Source organism: Musa acuminata, chromosome BXJ2-2 (genome assembly GCF_036884655.1).
Source record: "Musa acuminata AAA Group cultivar baxijiao chromosome BXJ2-2, Cavendish_Baxijiao_AAA, whole genome shotgun sequence".
Taxonomy (NCBI): domain Eukaryota; kingdom Viridiplantae; phylum Streptophyta; class Magnoliopsida; order Zingiberales; family Musaceae; genus Musa; species Musa acuminata.
Genome location: NC_088339.1, coordinates 6,871,742 through 6,889,940, shown reverse-complemented (window position 1 = coordinate 6,889,940; position 18,199 = coordinate 6,871,742).

Sequence of the window (18,199 nt, the reverse complement as noted above, 5' to 3'; positions counted from 1 at the left end):
TACAAAACTTGGTAAAATATCTAAAGCATTCATTTTTCTGTTTTAAGAAGTAGGTCCATGGATATCTGCTATAGTCATCAACAATAACAAAGGCGTATTTGCTACCTCCTAGACTCGATGTAGAGATTGGTCCGAACAAGTCCATATGGATCAATTGTAAGGGCCTAGAGGTGCTTATTTGATTCTTAGTTTTGAAACTACCCTTAATTTGTTTACCTAATTGGCAAGCATCACATACATTATCTTTGATAAACTTGATATGAGGAATTCCTCCTATAAGTTCTTTAGATGATATTTGAGTGATTAGTTTCATGCTAGAATGACCTAATCTTCTATGCCATAGCCAAGCATCCTCATTCAAAACCGAAAAACACATTTCATTACACAAATCATTGATGTCAATAGTGTATACGTTATTTTGTTTTAATACAATCATAGCCATGTTTTTATGTGGTTTTTCAATGATACAAGCATTAGATTCGAATTTGACAGTGTATCCTTTATCACATAATTGACTAATGCTCAAGAGGTTATGTTTTAAACCATCAACTAATAAAACATCTTCAATAAAGAAGTTGGATTTGTTACCTATGGTTCCTTTGCCAATGATTTTACCCTTGTTGTTGTCTCCGAAGGTGACATAGCCTTCGTCTATGCTAGTGAGCTTAGAGAATTGAGATGGATCTCCGGTCATATGCCTTGAGCATCCACTATCAAGGTACCATCTCTTGCTCCTAGCTTGCGATGGTGTGGGTTTCTACAAGAAAGGATGATTTTCAGGTACCCATTTGCTTTTGGGCGCCTCAAGGATAGATCTACATTGTTTATCATGTTGCATAGAATTTATCATGGTTCCTTTAGGAACCAAAATCAATTTGTTTGGACTAATTTTCTTGAATGGACAATAGTGCGTATTGTGTCCAAGTTTGCAACAAAAGTTGCATTTGGTTTGGTGTTGAACATGTAAGATGGGGCCTTTTATGAAGGTGGTTGGATTTTGGTGAGAACTTCTCACAAATCCAATTCCACTCCTTTTTGGAACGTGACCCTTGTTTGCAAAGATCATATTTAATAACTTGCTACCAACCTCGAATTTCTTCAAGGTGTCTTTAAGTAGCAAGTTTTCTTATTGGAGAGTTTTTAGATCATGGCATTTGATGCATGGATCTAAACTATCATGATATTCAGTTTTTAACTTATCAAAATCACAAGTAAGACTATCATGCTCCTTTTTTAGCAATTTATATTTTCTATTGATAATCTTCCATTCATCAAATAAGTCATGGAAGGCATTTAATAATTCATCGAAAGATAAATCTACATCTAATAAATTTGTTACCTCCTCTCCGATGGCCATTAAGGCATAATGAGCAACTTGCTCGGTGTTGGACTCCTCTTCTTCGGACGTGCTCGAATCATCCCATGTTGCTTTGAGTGCCTTCTTCTTTGGTATTCTCTTTTTGGCTTGGGGACAATCACTCTTGTAGTGTCCCGGCTTTTTGCACTCATAGCAAATAACTTGGTCCTTCTTGGGTTCAAGTTTATTTTTAGTGTCATTCTTAAACTTGTTTCTTTTAATGAACTTTTTAAATTTTCTTGTTAGAATGCCAAGTCATCGTCATAGTCCTCATCACTTGAGTTTTCTCTCAAGTGGTCTTCTGAAGTTTTAAGTGCCATATCCTTCCTGTTCTTTGGAAGGATGTCTTCTTGCTCTTTATGAGCTTTACAAGTCATCTCGTAGGTCATTAATGACCCGATTAGTTCTTCAAGAGGGAAGTTGTTTAGATCTTTTGCCTCTTGAGTAGCAGTGACTTTAGGATCCCAACTCTTAGGAAGGGATCTTAGAATCTTATTTACGAGCTCAAAATCCGAAAAACTTTTTCCGAGTCCTTTTAGACCGTTGACGACATCCGTGAAACGGGTAAACATGTCACCAATAGTTTCACTCGGTTTCATCCGGAAAAGTTCAAAGGAGTGTAACAACAGATTGATTTTTGACTCTTTCACTCTACTTGTGCCTTCATGAGTCACTTCGAGTGTGTGCCAAATATCAAATGCGGTTTCACAAATCGAAACACGATTAAACTCATTTTTATCAAGTGCACAAAATAAGGCATTCATAGCCTTTGCATTAAGAGCGAAAGCCTTCTTCTCCAAATCATTCCAATCGATCATTGGAAGAGAAGACTTCGAAAAACCGTATTCGACGAGATTCCAAAGTTCAAAATCCATAGAAATAAGAAAGATCCTCATTCGGGTCTTCCAATAGGTGTAGTCCGTCCCATTGAACATAGGTGGACGTGTAATAGAATGGCTTGCCATCTTGGTTTCCGGCGTAAGCCATCTCTCTTGGGTTTTAATCCGTTTGAGAGTTAAACGGGCTTTGATACCAATTGTTAGGATCAAGAGCACTAAGAGGGGGGGGTGAATTAGTGCAGCGGAAATTTTTCAGCAATTAAAACGAAAGCTGCGTTCGTTCGATAAAAACGATTTCGATATGAAAGCCGACTCTAAGATTACTTTAACTTAAGATTAAGCGAGATGTCATTAAAGTAGATCTACGAAGGCAGTTTGCAGTTTATGATGGAAAGCAGAATACAAGCGCAAACGAAAATGCGACGTTCGTACGATAAAAGCCGATTTACGTCTAAGTGCAGATTCAGAAAGTTATGAACTTAGAAACTTATTCGTTAGATCGCAGAAGGCAATAAACAGTTATGATTGAAATCAAAACGTAAACGTAAACTGAAATATGATGATCGTACGAGAAAAGCCGATTTACGTCTAAACGCAAATTCAGAAAATTCTGAACTTAGAAACTTATTCATAAGATCGCAGAAGGCAGTAAACAGTTATGATTGAAATCAAAACGTAAATGTAAACTGAAATATGATGATCGTACGAGAAAAGCCGATTTACGTCTAAACGCAGATTCAGAAAATTCTGAACTTAGAAGCTCGTTCGTAAAATCGTAGAAGGCAGTAAGCTATTAAGAAGTTTGCAGTGAAGGTAAAATGGTCAAAGAAAATGCAAACCGAGATTTAGAGTGGTTCGGTCAATCTTGACCTACTCCACTTTTGGCTTCCTCCACCGACGTGGTCACCGACGTCAACTAGAGGCCTTCCTTCAATTGGCGAAGCCCAACCACCCTTTTACAGATTCACTCCTTTTGACGGGCTTAGGAGACAACCCTTACAGAAGTTTTCTCTCCTCTCTTTACAACTCAAACTTTGAAGAACAGAAGGAGGAGAACTTTTGGTCTTTTCAACAGTTTTGAGCTCTAAGAATCACAGAAAGATATCAAGATTTCGAGTGTAAGTTGCTCCTTTCAGTGCTGAATGGGTGGGGTATTTATAGGTCCCAACCCAGTTCAGATTTGGAGCTCAAAACTGTCAATTCCGGGAATTCCGGGATCAGGCGGTTGCACCTCCTGACTGGGGCGGTTGCACTGCCTGGCAGAGCTCGAAACTTGAGCTCAAGCGGTGCCACCTCTTGTCAGGAGAGGTTGCACCGCCCAGTCTCGCTCGGAGACTGAGCCCAGGTGGTTGCACCTCCTGGCTGGGGCGGTTGCACCACCCAGTCTCCCTGGGAGACTTAGCACAGGCGGTTGCACCTCCTGGCTTGGGCGGTTGCACCTCCTAGCTTGGGCGGTTGCACCTCCCATAGCAACCAGGGTCCGAATGGGTTGATCCATTCGGCCCAATTTGGGTTTTTCAGGGGCCCAATTGCCCCAAGATTAAGCTAATGGGATCACCTCCCATTTTCAACTTAATCATTCATGCTAACTACGATAAATCCTAAGACAATTTCTGCAGCTTGGTCCGGTGCGTCAATCGCTTCTTCCGGCGAGTTTCCGGCGAACTTCTGTCAATCATCCGATGAACCCTCGGTGATGCTCCTGCGGACTTCCGGCAAACTCCTGGACTTGTGACGATCCACTTGGCAAGTTCCGACGAGCTTCTTTGGCAAGCTTCTGGACTTCTCGGTTTTGTTCCCGTAGAACCTCCGACGACTGTCCGAACTTCCGTCGAGCTCTCGAACTCCCAACGTGATCATTGTCATGACTCCGGCGCAACTCCTATTGCATGTCTTACTTTCATCGTAGTTAATCCTGCACACTTATCTCACCACATAGATTAGACATCAAATGACAATTGACTTTATCAAAATCCGAGATTCAACATGGATGCGATAGCGGGACCCACGAGACGGACGATCGTGATGCATCAAGATGCATCAAGATGTCGACGGAACCGACGAGGATGAGATGGACGATCATAGGGCATGGGGATGCACCGTTGAACACATAGATCTTGATGTGAGTGATTAGGCCTACTGGCTCAGGCCTAATCACATTAGGTTGTGGTCCATGATCATCTAGTGTGATTGTTTATACACATACTAGATATGTATATATATTTGCATGCGATGTAGATATGTGTGACATGTCATATTAGGAGACCAAATCATAGAAACATCTCTCGATAATATTAAGTCGGTAAACGTGAGGCAATTAGATTGACCCACATGGCCTTCCATCATTATAAGTAGGAACCGATTCCCGGTGTAGGTTGAGTTGGTCAAGTCCCTCGAGACTCACCTATATCGTGATTCGCTATCTTGCTTATGACACAGAGATGTCACCGGTGACCTGAGGGCATGATATGCTTGGTCGAGTCCCTCGAGGGTATATCATCAAATCAGACTCATCTTGTAACGTAGGTGTTGACTTAACTGAGCATCATGGTTGGTCGAGTCCCTCGAGACCATGGTGATTCGGAGGCCGAACAGGACGGGAATCACAAGGAGTTGTGATCGGCAAGAGTTGCCTACCTTTTAGGCTTAGTGTGATTGGTCGAGTCCCTCGAGGTTACACTAAGACGTTGATTGGATCCTAATCCCCACTAGAAGTCTGCCGGAGACTTCCGTTTCATGTGCTGAGGGTGTCGCGTGACTCGTTAGTAAAATAGTGGGAGCATATTAAGATAGAAGTCCATATCTTGATAGTTTATTTCTTCCAAAATCTGCATGTTATTCATTTCTACTACATCTTTATTTTTAGAAAATGTCGCTTTCAAATCCCTTACGTGGCATACTTGATGTCAACCGCCTTACTGGTCCAAATTATACGGATTGGCTCCATAACTTGAGAATTATTCTCACGGCAGAGAAAATCATATACGTCCTTGATATAGTAATGCCTACGCCCGAAGAAGGGGCAAGCGAGGATGAGATCGCTCGCTACGTGAAGTACATTGATGACTCTACTATTGCTCAGTGCTATATGTCGGGCTCTCTTACGAGTTACAGAGACAACATGAAAAGATGGATGCTAGATCCATTCTCCTACATGTCAGTAAATTGTTTGTGGAATAGGGAATGACTTAGCGATATGAGATATCCAAGAGCCTCTTCCGCGCTAGGATGACTGATGGGACATCGGTTCACCGGTTCATAACCATGTCCTAAAGATGATTGAGTGGATAGAGAAACTCACAGGTCTAGGAATGGTCCTAGAGGATAACTTGTGTGTGGACATTGTGCTTCAGTCCCTACCAGATTCCTTTTCACAATTCATAATGAATTTTAATATAAACAAGCTTAAGGTGACTCTCCCAGAGCTCCTCAATATGTTGAGGGAGGCAGAGAGTACTATTAAGAAAAAGAAGCCAGTTCTTTACACTAGTGAGACCAGAAATAAAAGGAAAGCAGAAAGGTCTCTTAAGAAGGGAAAGGGCAAGGGCAGACCAGTTAAAGCAAAAGTTGCTAAGAAAGACTCAACAAAGGACAAAGGCCAGTGCTTCCACTGTGATAAAGATGGGCACTGGAAGAGGAACTGCAAAGAGTACCTTGTAGAGAGGGCGAAATAGAAGCTTGGAGAAGCTTCAGGTACATTCATGATCAATCTCCAATTGTCATATTTTTGTGATATTGCATTGGTATTGGATACTAGTATTGCTTATCACATCTACAATTTATTGTAAATTCTAGCAAAGCCGAGGGGTGATTGGCGAGAGGAATATTGTATAAAGGTTTGTTTATGCAAGACACTACACATATCATGAATGTAAGTGTCTAAGAGGAAACGAGATGAGATGAATAGTGCATACCTGTGGCATTGTAGGCTAGGTCACATCCATGAAAGAATGATTCAAAAGTTGCTAAATGATAGCTATCTAGATCCATTCGACTATGTGTCATATGCAACTTGTGGGCCTTGCATTCGTGGAAAACTGACCAACTCTCCATTTAGTGGAACTGGAGAGAGAGCCACTGAATTGTTGGAACTCATACATAGTGATGTATGTGGACCCATGTCAACTCATGCCATTGGTGGTTACTCCTACTTCATTACATTTACTGATGATTTCTCAAGGTATGGATATGTGTACTTAATGAAGTACAAGTCCGAGGCTTTTGAGAAATTCAGAGAGTATAAGAATGAGGTGGAGAACCAGACTAGAAAAAGTATCAAAACTCTTCGATCAGATTGAGGAGGTGAGTACTTAAGTACAGAGTTTACCTAGTTTCTCAAGGACTATGGGATATTATCCCAATGGACACCTCCTTATACACCTCAGCTCAATGGTGTTTTTGAAAGGAGAAATCGTACGCTATTAGATATGGTACGGTCCATGATGAGTTTCGCTGACCTACCCATCTTATTCTAGGAATATGCCATAGAGACCACAGCTTACCTTCTGAATAGAGTTCCAACTAAGTCGGTAGTGTCTACACCATATGAGAGATGGAAAGGAAAGAAGCCTGATCTTAAGGTTGTTAAGATTTGGGGCTGCCCTGCCCACGTTAAAAGACACAACCCCGATAAGTTAGAATCGAGGACAGAGCGATGCAAATTTGTGGGATACCTGTAATATCCCTCACTTTTGAAAATTATTAAATATAAAAATTTCAAGGACTAAACTGTTAAGTTACAAAAAAGAAAAAAAAATAAAAAAAACTGAAAATTTCGGTTTTATCCCACCGTCTCCCACGCACTCTCTGTTTCTCGAAGAAACAGAGAGGAGCGGTGGGGCGTGAGGAGAAGAAGAAGAGAAGCTGAGGGAGAAGAGAAGAAAGAAGAAGAAGAGGGAAAAGAAGAGAAGAAAGAAGAGGGAGAAGAGAAGAAAAGAAGAAGAAGAAGAAGAAGAAGAGAGGGAAGATGGAGAGGAGAGAGAGAGGTAGCAGCAGCAGATAGGGCTGTTGCACCTCTGTTTCCCACAGGTGGAAACAGAGGAGAGGATGTGTAGGGCGTTGGGGAGGAGAAGGGAAGAAGAAGAAGAAGAAGAAGAAGAAGAAGAGAGGAGGATAGCTATGGCAAGGCTGCAGCGAGGAGGTGTGTGGCGTTTGTTGAATCTCGGATTTTGATGATAAAATCAATTGATGGGTTATTTGATCTAATCCATATTATTGAGTTAAGTGTGCAGGATTAACTACGATAACCAGAAAACACAAAGCGAGAATACCGGAGTCAAGTTCGATGGACGTTTAAGAGTCCGAAGAATCGTCGGAGATGCTGCCAGAACCAACCGAGAAGAAATCGGGAACCTGTCGGAATTTTCGGAAGTTCGCCGAAGAGATCGTTGGAGGTTCACGGAGATCACCGAGAAGGCTCGGCTACTCATTAAAGTCATCACAAGTTCGGGAGCTTGCTAGAAGCCCGTCGGCAGAAAGTTCGTCGGAAAGCTCGCCAGAACAAGACTCGACGTTCGCGGTTGAAAATTTGCTTAGGATGTGTTTTGGTTATGTAGTCCACTTGTAATTAGGATTAGGATTAAGAGATAATCCTATATCCTGGTTAGGGGCCAACTGGGCCCAAAGTCAGAGTTGGTTTAGGCTAAACCAGCGAACTAGAGAGCCAAGATTGAAGCCCAACTAGTGGCTGAAAACACTGTAGTCGGGCTGAAAACACTGTAGGCGGTGGCACCGCCTAACTGGGCGGTGGCACCGCCCAGCACCCGAGTGCTGGGCGGTGACACCTCCTTGGCTGGGCGGTTGCACCGTCCAGCACCCGAGCGCTGGGCGGTGGCACCGCCTGGCTGGGCGGTGGAACCGCCAGCACCGGGAACCCTAAGAGAATTCAAATTTTGGAGCCCAAAATTTGAATCCTCTTGAGGCCTATAAATACCCCTCAAATCTCAGCTGAGGTTACAACTTTTGAGAAGCATTTTTGATTGAGAGAAAAGTCTTAGAAAGTCTTAGCAAGTCTTGTTTTCAATTTGCTAGAGAGTTGTCCTCCTTCTTTCTTATTGAAAATTTGTAAGAGGTTGAGCTGCTTGTAAAAGGTTGTAAGAGGGGTGTTTACCCTTCCATTTCAAGAGACTTGCTAGTGGAAGGTGGGAGCCTCATCGAAGAGGGGCCTCGCAAGTGGAGTAGGTCATTTGACCGAACCACTCTAAAAATCGGCGTAATCTCTGGTTTGCTTTTTATTATTGTCATTTACATTACTGCAAATCTTCTTACTGCTTTAGTTCCTTATTACTCTTGCTGCGCAACTTTAAGAATACGCCTTCAAGTTAAATTTCTCAAGTTTCATTCTTAACGTACGAAAGATTTTGATTAAAATCGAAGTTTTAATCCGCTGCACTAATTCACCCCCCCCCTCTTAGTGCCGCTCCGATCCTAACAAGTGGTATCAGAGCAAGGTTATCTCTCATATTTGGTTTAATACCCAAGAGAGATGGCTTACTCCGGCATGCAAGAGGGCCATTCTATTGCACGACCACCTTTGTTTAATGGGTCGGATTACACATATTGGAAGACTCGCATGAGAATCTTCCTCATTTCTATGGACTTTGAGCTTTGGTCTATTGTCGAGAATGGATTTCAAAAATCTTCTCTTCCGATGAGCGAATGGAATGAATCGGAGAAGAAGGTTTTTGCTTTAAATGCAAAGGCTATGAATGCCTTGTTTTGTGCACTAGACAAAAACGAATTTAATCGTGTTTCAATGTGTGATTCGGCTTTTGATATTTGGAGAACTCTTGAGGTCACTCATGAAGGCACTAGCCGAGTGAAAGAGTCCAAAATCAACATCCTTGTGCACTCTTACGAACTTTTCCGAATGAAACCAAGTGAGTCCATCGGAGACATGTACACCCGGTTTACGGATGTCATCAATGGACTCAAAGCTCTTGGTAAAGATTTTACTAACTTTGAACTAGTAACTAAAATCTTAAGATCCCTCCCTAAAAGTTGGGATCCAAAAGTTACGGCCATTCAAGAGGCCAAAGACCTTAAAGCATTCCCTCTTGAAGAACTCATTGGGTCTCTAATGACCTACGAAATGACATGTCAAGCTCATGACGAGCTCGAGAACCCCCTTCCAAAGAACAGGAAGGATATGGCACTCAAATCACAAGAAGACCACTTGAAAGGAACATCAAGTGATGAGGACAGTGACAATGACATTGCACTTTTGACTCAAAAGTTTAAAAAATATTTAAGAAAGAACAGATTTAAAAATAATACAAAAAATAAATTTGAACAAAAGAAGGACCAAGTGATTTGCTATGAATGCAAAAAACCGGGACACTACAAGAACGATTGTCCTCAAGCCAAAAAGAGGACATCAAAGAAGAAGGCGTTCAAGGCAACGTGGGATGATTCAAGCGCATCCGAAGAAGAGGAGTCCAACACCGAGCAAGTTGCTCATTACGCGCTAATGGCTTTAGGAGAAGAGGTATGTGATTTACTTAATGAAGATTTATCTTTTGAAGAACTCTCTATCGCTTTTCATGAATTATTTGATGAATGTAGAACTGTTAGCAAGAAGTTAAGTATCTTAAAGAAAGAGCATGCTTTGTTACAAGATAAGTTTGATAATATTCAAACTCCTCCATGCTCTAAGTGTGAGCATTTAGAAGCAATAAAAAATGAAAATTTGCTTCTTAAAGAAACCTTAAACAAGTTTAAGGTTGGTAGCAAAGGATTAGATATGATCCTTGCACACAAGGGTCACATCGCAAATAGAAATGGAATTGGATTTGTAAAAGGATTACATCAAAATCCTACCACTTTCATAAAAGGACCTACATTACATGTTTCCTCTTATATGCAATGCAACTTCTGTTGCAAATCCGGACATATTGCCTACAAATGTCCTTTTAGGAAAATGAGTTCACAAAAATTAATATGGGTTCCTAAAGGAACTATAAAGGATTCGATAATAAATAACAAAGTTAGTGGGTCAATTTTTGAGGCACCCAAAATCAAATGGGTACCTAAAAATCATCCTCTTTTGTAGAAAAACCCACAAGCTAGGAGCAAGAGATGGTATCTCGATAGTGGATGCTCAAGACATATGACTGGAGATCCATCTCATTTCTCTATGCTCACTAGCAAAGAAGAAGGGTACGTCACCTTCGGAGACAACAACAAAGGCAAAATCATTGGCAAGGGAACTATTGGTAACAAATTTAGTTTTTCCATTGATGATGTTTTACTAGTTGATGGATTGAAACACAATCTCTTAAGTATAAGTCAACTATGCGATAAAGGTTATATCGTTAGGTTTGAATCAAATATGTGCATTATTGAAAAACCAAATCATAACATGACTATGATTGCTTTAAAACAAAATAATGTCTATACCATCAATCTTGATGAACTAAGTAATGAAATGTGCTTCTCCGTCGTAAATGATGATGCTTGGCTTTGGCATAGGAGATTAGGCCATGCAAGCATGAAAACAATATCTAAGATCTCATCTCAAGAATTAGTACGAGGAATTCCAAATTTAAAGTTTATTAAGGACAAAGTATGCGATGCATGTCAACTAGGCAAACAAATAAAAACAAGCTTCAAACCAAAAAATCAAATTAGCACTACTAGACCATTACAATTGATCCATTTGGACTTATTTGGACCAATTGATACAACAAGTCTAGGTGGAAGCAAATATGCTTTTGTGATTGTGGATGACTACTCTAGATACACTTGGACCTATTTCTTAGCTCACAAAAGTGATTGCTTCAAGTGTTTCTCTAAATTTTGTAAACTCACTCAAAACGAAAAAGGCTTCATGATTTCATCAATTCGGAGTGATCACGGTGGTGAATTCCAAAACCGTGACTTTCAAAATTTTTGCGAAAGTAATGGGTACAATCACAACTTCTCAACTCCAAGAAATCCTCAACAAAATGGAGTAGTTGAAAGGAAAAATAGAAACCTACAAGAAATGGCAAGAACTATGTTGAATGAACAAAGTTTACCTAAGTACTTTTGGGCCGAAGCTGTAAATACGGCTTGCTACATCATGAATAGAGTCCTAATAAGACCATCCTTATCCAAAACTCCCTATGAATTATGGAATAACAAAAAACCAAACATCTCCTATTTTAAAGTTTTTGGTTGTAAATGCTTTATTTTAAATGAAAGGGATGCTTTAGGAAAATTTGATGCTAAATCCGATGAAGGCATCTTTCTTGGTTACTCTTCCGTTTCTAAAGCTTTTCGGGTTTTTAATAAAAGAACTTTAGTAATTGAAGAGTCTATTCATGTAGTTTTTAATGAAATTTCTGATTTAAAGAAAAATGATTTTGATGATGATCTTGGTTTTGATAATTTGAATTTAAATGAACCCTCTCCTCAAAATAGCCATTTGAATGCATCTTCTTCCGAAATTTCTTTACCAAAAGAATGGAAGTATGTAGATGCTCATCCAAAAGAGCAAATTATAGGAGATACATCAAAAGGGGTTCAAACTCGTTCTTCTTTCAAAAATTTTTGTGCTAACGCCGCCTTCCTTTCTCAAATTGAACCTAAATGCATTGACGAAGCCTTAAAAGATGATTTTTGGATCATTGCAATGCAAGAAGAATTGAACCAATTTGAGAGGAATGAGGTATGGAAGCTTGTTCCTAGACCAAGTGACCACTTAGTCATAGGTACTAAGTGGGTCTTTAGAAACAAGCAAGACGAAAATGGTATTGTGGTTAGAAACAAGGCTAGATTAGTGGCCAAAGGTTTCAACCAAGAAGAAGGTATCGATTACGAAGAAACCTTCGCTCCCGTGGCTCGATTAGAAGCCATAAGGATGCTCCTTGCCTATGCTAGTAGTAATAATTTTAAACTATTTCAAATGGATGTTAAAAGTGCTTTCTTGAATGGTTTTATTTCCGAAGAAGTATTTGTCGAACAACCTCCCGGATTTGAAAATTCTCTTCTTCCTAATCATGTATTCAAATTGACTAAAGCTCTCTATGGCTTAAAACAAGCTCCTAGAGCTTGGTATGAAAGGCTTAGTTCCTTTCTTATTTTAAATAATTTTACCAAAGGCAAGGTTGATACTACATTGTTTATTAAACATTTTGAAAATAATTTTCTTATTGTGCAAATTTATGTTGACGATATTGTGTTTGGCTCTTCGGATGAATCACTATGTGAATCATTTGCCAAATGTATGAGTCTTGAATTTGAAATGAGTTTAATGGGTGAATTAACTTTCTTTTTGGGATTACAAATCAAACAACTTAGTGATGGTATATTTCTTAACCAATCCAAATATACATTAGAATTGTTAAAACGATTTAACATGGATAATTCAAAAGCAATAAACACCCCTATGAGTACTGCGACTAAGTTAGATATGGATGAAAATGGTGAAAGTTTCGATCAAAAAACATATAGGGGAATGATAGGTAGTCTACTCTACCTCACTGCGACTAGACCGGATATTATGTTTAGTGTAGGACTTTGCGCTAGGTTTCAATCTAATCCTAAATTATCTCATCTTAAGAGTGTTAAAAGAATATTTAGGTATCTTAAAGGAACTTCAAATTTAGGATTGTGGTATCCAAAATCTGAAAATTTTGATTTAATAGCCTATGCGGATGCCGATTTTGGCGGATGCAGAATAGATAGAAAAAGTACATCCGGAACATGCCAATTTTTAGGACATGCACTTGTTTCTTGGACTTCCAAGAAACAAAATTCAGTTGCACTATCTACGGCAGAAGCCGAATACATACCTGCAAGTGCATGTTGTGCACAAGTCATTTGGATGAAAAATACATTAGAAGACTATGGAATTCACTTTAAAAATATTCCCATAAAATGTGATAATACTAGTGCCATATGTCTTACTAAAAATCCAATTCAGCATTCTAGAACTAAGCACATCGACGTTAGGCATCATTTCATACGCGATCATGTCCTTAACAATAATATTGTTCTAGAATTCATTGACACAAAGCATCAATTAGCGGATATATTCACAAAAGCCTTGAATGAAGACCAATTTGAATTCATTAGAAGGGAATTAGGTATGTTAAATTGTCCCTAAACAATAAACTTGTTTGATTGGATTTTCCGTAAAGTTTTTCATCTTCTTTCCATCTCTCATTCCATATGACATGTTGTGAAATCTCGAAATCGACTTTGATGACTTGATAATGAATTTCAAGTTAGCGATTTGATTTAAATAAGTTTTATCTAAATCATAATCTTGATCTTGCAAAATTGGAATCACAAATAATATCTTTTGGCATTCATGAATTGATACTTACAAATATGAAAGTATTGGCATTCATGACTTGAATTTGATTGAAACATTGTATGCTTAAATTAATCATTCTCCTATGTTTCAAAAATTCTTTAAATGCCTTATGTGATGATTAAAAAGTAATGTTGAGATTTTCATGAATTTGACGATTTGAATGAGTTTGTATTCGAATTATGATCTTGACTTCGTGAAATTACTACTTGAATTTTTTTCTTATCCCAATCTCTCTCTTATACATCTACAATTTCTGTTATTCATAGGAAGAAGAGATTAGATAATATGAATGCATGCTGAATTTTCCTCTAAAATGAACTCTGCGTAAATATTTTTGCATACTTAATTTTCAATGATAAAATCGTTGTATGACAAAATATGTGCTTCAAGTCTCATTTTCCTTTTTGTTGATGACAAAGGGGGAGAAAAGTGATGACTTATATCATTCTTAATAGCATGACAAAATATGAATTGCAAAATCCTTGAGAAAAGTGATCGATCGATGATTATCTTATATGCCTTGCAAAATCCTTGAAAATATTGTAAGATTGATTGATCATATTGAATGCATGTCTAAAATGTATAATCATGCAATTCAAGTTGAAAATCTTTATCTCTTGTCATAGTAAAATTTGTCTCTTATCTTTCGACTTGAAAAAGATTTTCATCAAAGTTTCGCATTTACATTATGCTTAATGAGAATAACGATAAGTTCTACGGTTAGAGCTTATAGGTTTATACTTGAATTCAATGATGAAATTCAAGTGTTTTATCTTCTCATAATATGGCATATAGATAGGGGGAGTTACGTTTAACTCCGTCATCAATTGATTGTCATCATCAAAAAGGGGGAGATTGTTGAATCTCGGATTTTGATGATAAAATCAATTGATGGGTTATTTGATCTAATCCATATTATTGAGTTAAGTGTGCAGGATTAACTACGATAACCAGAAAACACAAAGCGAGAATACCGGAGTCAAGTTCGATGGACGTTTAAGAGTCCGAAGAATCGTCGGAGATGCTGCCAGAACCAACCGAGAAGAAATCGGGAACCTGTCGGAATTTTCGGAAGTTCGCCGAAGAGATCGTTGGAGGTTCACGGAGATCACCGAGAAGGCTCGGCTACTCATTAAAGTCATCACAAGTTCGGGAGCTTGCTAGAAGCCCGTCGGCAGAAAGTTCGTCGGAAAGCTCGCCAGAACAAGACTCGACGTTCGCGGTTGAAAATTTGCTTAGGATGTGTTTTGGTTATGTAGTCCACTTGTAATTAGGATTAGGATTAAGAGATAATCCTATATCCTGGTTAGGGGCCAACTGGGCCCAAAGTTAGAGTTGGTTTAGGCTAAACCAGCGAACTAGAGAGCCAAGATTGAAGCCCAACTAGTGGCTGAAAACACTGTAGTCGGGCTGAAAACACTGTAGGCGGTGGCACCGCCCAGCACCCGAGTGCTGGGCGGTGACACCTCCTTGGCTGGGCGGTTGCACCGTCCAGCACCCGAGCGCTGGGCGGTGGCACCGCCTGGCTGGGCGGTGGAACCGCCAGCACCGGGAACCCTAAGAGAATTCAAATTTTGGAGCCCAAAATTTGAATCCTCTTGAGGCCTATAAATACCCCTCAAATCTCAGCTGAGGTTACAACTTTTGAGAAGCATTTTTGATTGAGAGAAAAGTCTTAGAAAGTCTTAGCAAGTCTTGTTTTCAATTTGCTAGAGAGTTCTCCTCCTTCTTTCTTATTGAAAATTTGTAAGAGGTTGAGCTGCTTGTAAAAGGTTGTAAGAGGGGTGTTTACCCTTCCATTTCAAGAGACTTGCTAGTGGAAGGTGGGAGCCTCATCGAAGAGGGGCCTCGCAAGTGGAGTAGGTCATTTGACCGAACCACTCTAAAAATCGGCGTAATCTCTGGTTTGCTTTTTATTATTGTCATTTACATTACTGCAAATCTTCTTACTGCTTTAGTTCCTTATTACTCTTGCTGCGCAACTTTAAGAATACGCCTTCAAGTTAAATTTCTCAAGTTTCATTCTTAACGTACGAAAGATTTTGATTAAAATCGAAGTTTTAATCCGCTGCACTAATTCACCCCCCCCCTCTTAGTGCCGCTCCGATCCTAACAGCGTTGGGGAGGAAAAGGGAAGAGGAGAAGAAGAGAAGGAGAAGAAGAGGGAAAAGAGAGGGACGAGGGAGAGGAGCGAGAGGTGGCAACAGCTAGGGCTGCAGCACCTCTGTTTCCTGCAGGTGGAAACAGAGGAGAGATGTGGGGCGTTCGAAGAGGAGAAGAAGAAGAGGAAGAGAAGAAGAAGAGGAAGCAGGAGAAGAGGTTGTGATACCTCTGTTTCTTGCAGAGGAAACAGAGGAGAGGGTGTGTGTGACGCCGGGGAAGAAGGGGCTGCAGCTGCGGCGATGGTAGCTGCAGCTGGAAGAGAAGAAGAAGAGGAAGATGAGCAGGGGAGGAAGAAGAGGTTGCGGCCGTGGCTGCAGCCACGACTGCAGCAGTTGCAGCGGGGAGAGAAGAAGAAGAAAGGAAGGAGAAGGAAGAGGAGAAGGGAAAGAAGTAGCTGCGGTTGCGGCAGTGGCAGCTGCAGCTGTGGCAGGGAAAGAGAAAAAGGAAAGGAAGAAGAAGAGAAAGGGAAGGAGAGGAAGAAGAGAGGAAGAGAAGAAGGGGCTGCAGCTGCGGCGATGGCAGCTGCAGCTGGAAGAGAAGAAGGAGAGGAAGATGAGCAGGGGAGGAAGAAGAGGCTGCGGCCGTGGCTGAGGCTGCGACTGCAGCAGTGCAGCTGGGAAAGAAAAGAAAGGAAAGGGGGAAAAAGGGGCTGCGGAAGGGATTGCGGCCACAGCGGCAGTGACTGCGTATGCAGCAGCTGTATCTGTGAAAGAAGAGGAGGAAGGAAGTAGTGCAGTGGAAGGGGCAGCGATTGTGGCAGCGACAGCGGTGGTAGCTGTGGCAGCTGCGTTTGCGAAAGAAAACGAAGGAATGAGAGTAAGAGAGAGTAGGTGACTATGCCTCTATGTTCTGCATGAGCTACAGTTGTGAAGGAAAAGTAGAAGGATTTGGGCTAACACCTTCTTTGGATCTTCGGATCAAAATCTTTGAAAGGCAAGTGTTCTGATCATTTCTATTGCAAGCTTTCTAATCTTTTCTCTTGCAAGTGTCCTGATCTTTCCTTACCGTAATTTTATCGCTACATTTGTTTTGAATATGAGGAACTTTGAATTGTTCTAGCCTTTCATTTGATATATCTCCTGTTTAGACGTAACGATTCGAATCTATGCAACTTCTGATATTCTGACCCTTCTACTTTGTTATGGCTATAACTTCATGTATTGACCTCTGATTTGGACAAAACTTATTTGATCAGAATATAGACTCATAAACCTTTCTTTTGATAGCTTATTTTAAGAATTCGGAGTAAGTTTGCCTGCCCAAACTTCTATTTCAAATGAGCCTACAAATTCTGCAAAACAGGGATCGTAATTTCTGACCTTTTGTTACTGATTTGCCTATAAGTCGATGCTGGAAACTCCGATTTGTTCAAAGCTTATTTCATTGGAAACTAGACTCGTAGATCTTTCTTTATATATGGATTGAATGATTTAGAGTCCAAATGCCTGCCCAGTTTTCTGTTGAAACCGACCCTGTGAATTCTGTAAAATTGAGATTTGTTCCTTGATCTTGGGTTACTAAATCTATTGTAACTCTTTGTTGGAAACTTCAATTCATACGAGACTTGTTTTATCTGAAAATAAATTGAAATATCTTTCCAATGATATATTTCTGAGTAACTTGGAGCATGATTGATAGTTTGAATCATTTGTTCAATGTGCCTCTTGAATTATGCCAGAAATCGAGCTTTGGTCGATTTCGCATATTCTAGTTTCATTTCTTTGGAAATTGACATTCTTTAGCTTTCTTATTCAATTGAGCTTTATATTACTACTTTGAATTCTTGTATGCTCTTGTCCTTAAAATTATTTGCATTCTTGAAAACTGTTGTGTAACGTTTATGCTATATCGTATTGACTTATATAGGCACATGTATAACCCATTGTTCCGCATTTGCTTTCGATGTGTGCCTATTCTAGTTTCATTCCTTTAGATATCGAATTCATCTAACCTTCTTATTGAAATTGAGTTATATGTGATTGCTTGCATTCCATATGTGCCATTTGCTTTCAATTCCTTTCAAATCTGAATACAATTGTGAAAGATTATTGCTTGCATCATATTGACTCGTAAAGGCACATGTACGTTTTGTTGTTCCACGTGTGCTTCCGATATATGCTATTCGTTGTTCATACTGTCCTTTTGTACTCTGGTGTTTGTGGGATTATCTGGACCTTTGCCAGAAATGGTAAAGGGTATGTGCATAGAGCCTGAGATGCTCTGCCGGCCCCCCTCTGACTTCACCTAGACGTGGGTGGATGGAGCTCCCAGACGTGGGAGACTTCTGTCTGGTGGTCATTCAGAAATGGATGATTCACATTCTATCTGCGATCCCACTGCACCTTCTGTATGTTTGATATGATATCCAGAGCTTTGGTTATGTGTTTCTGTACATGCTTTGGATAAGAATGATATGAATGCAACGTCAAAGATGACGTTTGAGCTTCTGTTTGGTATTTGTTATTGATATGCTCCGAAATGTTCCATATGCCGTTGATATGCTCCGGAACATTTCATACGCCATTGACAAGCTCCGAA